The 7,281-nt window shown below is 46.6% G+C and overlaps 1 protein-coding gene across 1 annotated transcript in view; it reads right to left on the reverse strand.

Moving 5' to 3' along the window:
* The window catches only part of BTBD11 (BTB domain containing 11), a 262,548-nt gene that overhangs the window by 55,500 nt on the left and 199,767 nt on the right, over window positions 1–7,281 (reverse strand). The gene's annotated exons all lie outside the window — the stretch shown is intronic.

A 7,281-nucleotide genomic window follows, 5' to 3' on the forward strand; every position in this document is an offset into this window, starting at 1 on the left:
TGAGGCTTTTATTCTTGGCAACTAAGAGGAGCTGACCTCCTTGGTCCAGAGTTGGGGGATGAGAATAATCACTAATCTGTAATAGGCATTTACTATGACACAACGGTGTATCAGACTAGTGGACACAAGTGTGCCTCATGTTTTACATGCTGCATGGTGCTAAATAATTTACATATGTTATTTTACTTAATCCTCCCCACAACCTTACGAAGTAGACATACGATTGTCCCCATTTTACAGATCTACAGAAGTGGAGGCCCAAGGAGGTGAGTGACTTGCCTAAGGTCACACAAGGAATAAGTGGTAGAGTCAGGATTTGAACCCAGGCAGTCAGGCTGTAAGGCCTGCATGCCTAAAAGCTGTTCTGCTTCCTCTCTAACTAGATGACAGGGTGAGCACTTAACTCTCTGACAGCTCTGCTCTGACGGAGAAGTCTGACACGGACTCCCTCACTGCCTTGGTCGACCAAGTGGGACACACCTTGCACTCAACATTTTCAAAACTGAACCCATGATTACTTCTCCCGCATGGCCCTTGTATTTGTTAAAAACATCCTTAGCTACGTACTCTCCCAAGACAGAAACCTTAGAGACAATTTTTAACATAAAAATTTGGTATAGAATGGATATTACAGGCACATGCTACAAAATCCAACGGTCAGATGAGTTCCCATCCTATCTCTGTCTCCCAGTGTGGGGTTGAATTTAGGTCCCCTAAAAAGGTACGTTGAAGTCCTAACCCACCCCTCTACCCTGTACTTGTGGAATATAACTTTATTTGGAAATAGGGTCTTTGTAGATGTAATTAAGATGAGGTCATTAGGGTGAGTCCTAATCCAATGGGACTGGTGTCCTTATGAGAAGATGAGAATTTGGACAGAGACACAGAGAACTAATTAGACAGCTAATGTGAAGAAGGAGGCAGAGACTGGAGTTATGTTGCCACAAGACAGGGAACGCCTGGGGCTACCGAGAGCTGAAAGAGGCAAGGAGCATCCTCCCCTAGAGGGTCTGGAGGGAGCACGGCCCTGCCGATACCTTGATCTTGAATTTTTAGCTCCCAGAACCATGAACAATAGATGTCTGCTGTTTGACACCACCCCGTCTGTGGCAGGAAACCAGCACACCCGGTTTTCCAATTCCCTTCCTCAGATCTGACAATGGTTATCGGTTCCATCTACCTACACTTCCGGAGACAGTCTAAGCATGGACAGCAAATACCTATGTGTGTATTTCACACTAGGGTGACACCTTATACACTATTCTGTGTGGTCTTTTCTTACTGCGCCGTTTTTTAAAAATTCTCATAAAATATATTCAATGCCTCCTACCCTAAACATATGTATATAAGATAATTCTATGTATCCATGAAACACTAAGTCCCCACGCCCCTCTCCTCCCAGCCCATCAAGGCCATTTCTAACACTTTGCCCTCTCATTCTCCACAGTGGTCACCAAGTCCTGCTGCTTCTATCTGCTCTTTCTCCAGCATCCTCCAGTCTCTCTGTCCCACAGTTTTTGTCTTAGTTCAGCTGTCTGCATCTCTCACCTAGATTCCTGCAACTGCTTCTTGATTCCTATTCCCTGTCCCTGCCCACCTCAGCCGCCCATATTCCAGGCTGCTGCCAGCCCCTCTTTCTAAAATATAAATCTGATGTCGTTTCCCTGTTCAATAATCTGTGACACCTCCTAGCTCCTGCAGGATATAGTCAAAATTCTTTGGCATGGTATAAAAGACCCTCCATGGGCTGAATTTAGCCAAGTTTCGGTGCCAGAGCCTGGCCCACAGGAGGCACTTAGAGCCATGTTGGTTGAACCCTATGCTCCGGGTTTGGAATCTTTATGCTTCCTCCAACATGTTTCTACTTGGAGGCCTTTGCCTATGTGGTTCCCTCTGTGCGGACTTATTTTGCTAATGCCCTCCTTCTTTTTCTCCTCGCTTCACCTTCTCTACCTGTTAAATCTGTTTATTTTCCATTTAAATGTACTGCCTCATATTAGAACATTTACCAGATTTTTCTGTAATTACTTCAACCCCCCTCCCACCCCAGTCTAGATCAGCCACACAGTAGGTGCTTGGTATGTGCCTGCAGAATGCAAGGCCACCTCGCCAGCTCACGTCCTAGAGGCTTTGTGGCCTTGTCCCTGACATTGTTAGGGGAGGACGGTGGAGCCCCAAAGCAACTCTCCTGGCATCAGGCAGAGGGCAGTTTCCTGTCTTCCAGGAGGCGCTAATGCATTGACGTTAGTGTGGGGGCAGCGGCAGCTCCAATGGGCTCACCAAGGGGCCTGCAGTATGGACTTCTGTCTGCTGGAGGTGAGGAAGAGGCTGGCTTTACGTGGGTGCACATCTGCGGCAGCTCAGCCGGAGAGGCCGTGGGGAGCTGTGGGATTGGTCCAGAGCCAGGCAAGGACAAGGGCATTCAAGGGGAGAGGAGAGAGCAGCTCTGACTCTGTGAGACACTGACAGCTTTCCAGGGCCCCACGGGGCCATGCCCGGGCCAGGTGCTGCTCCTCTGCAGGTGACTTTCTACAGGAGAGTGGGGAGGCCCCAGGTCCAAATTCAGTCATGCGGACATGACTGAGTGACACGGCTGGTGCGGATATGGCTCAAGATCTCTCCCACACTGAGTCTCTTCTATAAGTCCCTGGCTAGGATACCACATATGCTTCCAAGGCAGGAGCGTGACACTGTCCCTTCTCCTCACGGTCCCGAGGTGCTCTCTGAACATCCCATCGATCTGCCCCTCCCTCTTCAATTCTTTTCTACCCTGTTTTGGCTTTCTTTGTAGAACTCATACTCTGTGAGATTATCTTGCTTTTTTAATCACTATTGTTTGTCGTCTGTGTCTCTCCAGCAGAGACTCTGTCTCCTCTCAGCCCAGAACGAGACCTGGTTCTATCTAAGAGATGAGGCTAAGAACGAATGTGGAGCATCTTGCTTTCTGACACCAAGGGCTGGAATTCCCTTCATCCGGGTGATCCCACCTTAAAGGGCTACGGATGTTTATAGGAACAAGGGCCAGCAGCTCCAACAGCACGAGGCCTGTCTCCTATGTGACTTGGGAGCTACCAGATGCTGTGGCCCTTCTGGGCAGCAGCTGAAACTTTTCTGACTTGGTATCCCTCTACCCCACGCAAGGCCTGGTGGGCCATCAGCATCCCATACATATTTGGTAAATGAACCCAAACTTGCAGCTGTCATTATAGGGCTATGTAAGAGAAACCAGAATTTTAGGACAGGTATTATTGTGGTACAACCTTCACCTCAGAACCCAGTTTGACCAGTACCAGATAAACAGCAAAACCTGTTAACCTCAAAAGGTACCCAGGAGACCTGGGAAGGGTTAAAAGTAGCAGATCAAACAGTGGTGCGATTCATTAAATTCATATGTGACTCTACCAAGGTTCCTCATCCTATGAAGCAGCTGTCACCCCTGTCTTTACAGGGGAGGAAACTAGCCCTGTGAGATGGGCAAGGTGACTTGCCCAAGGTCACCGCTGAAAGCAGCAGACCCAGATGACAGCATCTACTGTGGGGTTTGGCACTTAGTAGGTGCTCAGTAAATATAACGAAAGCGTGAAGGAAAGAACATAATGACCTGGGGGTCCTGAATCCCATCCTGATACATCCTGTACCTTACCACACCCAAACTCACCACTATCGGGACAGTTCAAAATCTGGTCTGAATGTAAGAAACACCTGCAAAAAGATTAACCATTTCCTGGGGGCGAACTCATGGTTCTGACAACCCCCAAATCCTGTTGGTAGGAGCCGTTTATCAGCTAGGTGGAACCTGGGAACACCCCTTATGACCAGCATTTTAACAAAGTCTCTCTTTGGAGCAGAAAAAACGGCCTCTTACAAATATGGATTAACAACAGTATTTACTCTTTGTATTTCTGAACTTTTTCGTAACAAATTAATAATAATATTAAAAAGTACAAACCTTGCCAGGGTATATTATTTGTTCTTCCCATTATTCTACTGTCCTTTCCCTATCTCCCAAAGTACCAGAAAAAGAGAAGAAAAAAAAAGGCCAGATTTCTCAGGTTTAGATGATCTGATACTCTAATTAAGAAAGAATAAATGGGTCACCCCTTACAAACTGCAGCTGCATCAAATGGCATTCCCTTTGAATAAACATGATCACCAAGGTGAGACTGTAAGGTAGCCGAATAAAGACCAAAGCAGAAATCCCGCAGCTTTTGACCAAGGTCACTCTGAAAATCAATGGCAGCACTAGCGTCAGACCTGGGAATCCTTGCCTCTAGGTGCTCTGTCACGGCTGGAGTCCAGGTTGTCTCTCACCAGGAAACCTCGGCCAGCTGGTAGGTAATTATATGTGCTAATATTCACTGACACTCTAGCTGCCAACACCAAGTTCCAAGTTTCTGCATTTGTTAGACCGCTAAATTACCCGAATTTTTCTAGAGCTGTTTATTTAGAAAGGGGAGCTGACCAACTCAGACCTAGGAGCTTGTCTAGCAACTCTGAAGATGAATGTCTGGGTGGATAGAAAGACGAGGAGACTGTATTTTTAATTCTACCTGCCAAGGCCTCCATTCTAGACCTCACGTGCCTCACAGTAGCTGTGTGACATTGGACAGGTTGCATGACCTCAGCTAGCCTCAGCTTTCTTATTTGTAAAATGGGATAACAAAGTCTGCCTTGTACAATTGTTGGGGACAACACACCGTGAAGACAGGTAGTGCAAGGCGCAGAGCAAGGAGGTCTGAACGAACAAAGTTTCTTTGAGCCTGTTACCCGCAAACTGGAGAAAGTAATTCCTACTTCACGTCACATTAAATGAGATTGGAAAATATATAGAGAGATGAACTTGTGTGTTGCCTAAATTGAAAATGAAGTACTCTTTAAAAAAACTTGCCCATCCTTTTCACATACTGAATTTAGTTAATGAAACTTGTCTTACACTTAACTATTCAAGAAAGTAAATGAAATACTATATTTTAGTTTTCTCTTTGAAAATGATTTCTAAACTTAATGCAAATTTAGCTGGAACAATTAATTAGTACATATCTACACACAAATCATCCTTCTGGAGACAAATGAGTCAAAAATTGAGAGATAAATGACCAAAAATAGCCTAGAGACTCACATGGAACTGACTTCCTTTGTTTTCCTACTCCAAATGTGGGCATTTGGGCCTGCCACGATATCACACTCACACCCTGAAGGTCAAGGCTGAGGCCTCGAACTGGATGGATGTTGAAATCGAACTCCTTGGTGTGACTGTCAGAATGACGCATACTTGGTCACTAGTCCATACAGTAAAAGCTCCTTGCTGGAGGGAGGGCATAGAGACGGAAGCTCATGTTCAGCTCGCAGAATAGAAGCATTGGGAAGAGGGTTCTCAGTATCCTCAAAGAAGGCTAGGTCAAGGGCGACGGACCAAACAAACTGGTTATATCTCTGGGTGTCTGGGTTTGATATCTGGCTCCTAACTCTGTTACTTAATGTCTGTGTGATATCAGGAGAGTTAGCTAATCTTGCTGGGCCTTGATTTTTTCCTCTGTAAAATGGGACAGCACTACCTTCGTGGATAAGGACAGTGTTTGTCTGGAAGCTCACGTGCTCACGTGAGAAAGTGTTAAAAGCCTTTAAGAATTATAAAGCAACACCTAGGTATGAGACTCCATTCCTTTTACAGGAATGGCAGAGACCTGGGGTAGTGCTAGCTAACAGCGACCACATCCGGAGCACTTATTTCCTTTCAGGCATTGTCTGTATAGTTGCTTCATGTTCATGACCCCGCTTTGTGCTTGCACCAACCTCCAGGGGGAGCTGTTATTATTATGTCCATGTTTCAGGTGGGGAAACTAAGGTCCAGAGAGGTTAGCTAGCTTGCCCAAGGTTGCACAGCTAATTAACCACGGCAATGGGATTTGGACCCAGGCAACGGGACTCTGGAGCCCAGGCTCCTCACCTTTAAGCTGGGAGTCTCCTGAGAGCATGACAAACAAGGAGTACTTTGTCAGAAGAGTTAGGGAAACATCTTACTTTCCCCACTACCCAACAGCCCCAGGCTTGCTGCAAGGAGGAAAGCTGAAGTCCCAAGGCCGTCCCAGGCTGGAGCCGGGGCAGGGAGCAGGGGTGATGGGAGGAGAGGATGGCCTTTGGAATATGTGCCACAAGGCTCTCATCCTTGGCACCTCCACCTACAAGCCGTCCCACCAACAGCTTCCTAATCTGCAAAACAGGAAGATTACACTAATCTTAGGAGGCTGCTTCAGGGACTAAAGGAGACAAGAAATGGATGCAAATCTCTTGTTGCAATTGATAAATGGCATATAGTAGGTGCTCAATGAATGGCTGCTCCCCAGCCTTTCCCTGAGACCTGATGTTAATCCAGGTGACAAGATGTAAGGGATGGTGGCACAGCCAGAAACCTAAGGATAGCACAACTCGATGGTTAAAACTATGGGCCTGGAGGTCTGGGCTACCTGAATTCATCTCCTGGCTCCACTACTTACTGGTTCTGTGACCTTGGGTATGTTACTTAACCTATCTGCACCTCGGTTTCCTTATCTGGAAAGTGGCCATAATGGTACATACTTCATAGGGTTTGGAGAATATTAGTTATTAAATAATCTGTGTAAAGCACTTAGAACAGTGCCCGGCATACAGTAAGCATTGAATTAATGCTAGCAGCAATGACTTCGATCAGCCCCCCCTGTACGTTCTCGGGCCAAGGGGCATTGCAGGGCCTTTGCTGGGCTATGTTTTATGCCACAAACTCCCATTTTCTTTCAGACTCCCAATCAGATCCTGGAAGAGTGAAAATTTCTGCAGCCTGGCCACATGACTGGGCCAGATGAACTTCTGAAGGGCAATTTCTCATCAGGTGGGCAGTAGGGGTTTGAAAACGGTGACAATGGTCACCTGACAAATAGCACAGGGAGTCAGGAAAGTGTACACACACACACACACACACACACACACACACACACACCCCTGAGTTTCTGTGCTTTCTGCATTTGGAGTCAGATTTTGACTCAGCTGAGTGAATTGTTCTCTTTCTTTTGCTTAGGATGAAAATGAGGCCCCATGCAGGGGTCCTCAGCGCCCGTGAATAATTCCCACCTAGATGGAGGGAGACCTGGATACAGGCATGAGAAACAGAGAGGCACTCCATCCCCACCCACGTGGAAAAAGGGGCGTGCTCTTCCGCAGCCAGAAATTTTACTCCGCAAGATTTTGTTAGAAAACTACAGGAAAACCATACGACAGAGAGAGAGAGAGAAAGAGAGAGAGAGAGAG

This window comes from Pteropus alecto, unplaced genomic scaffold (genome assembly GCF_000325575.1).
Source record: "Pteropus alecto unplaced genomic scaffold, ASM32557v1 scaffold94, whole genome shotgun sequence".
NCBI classification, from domain to species: Eukaryota; Metazoa; Chordata; class Mammalia; order Chiroptera; family Pteropodidae; genus Pteropus; species Pteropus alecto.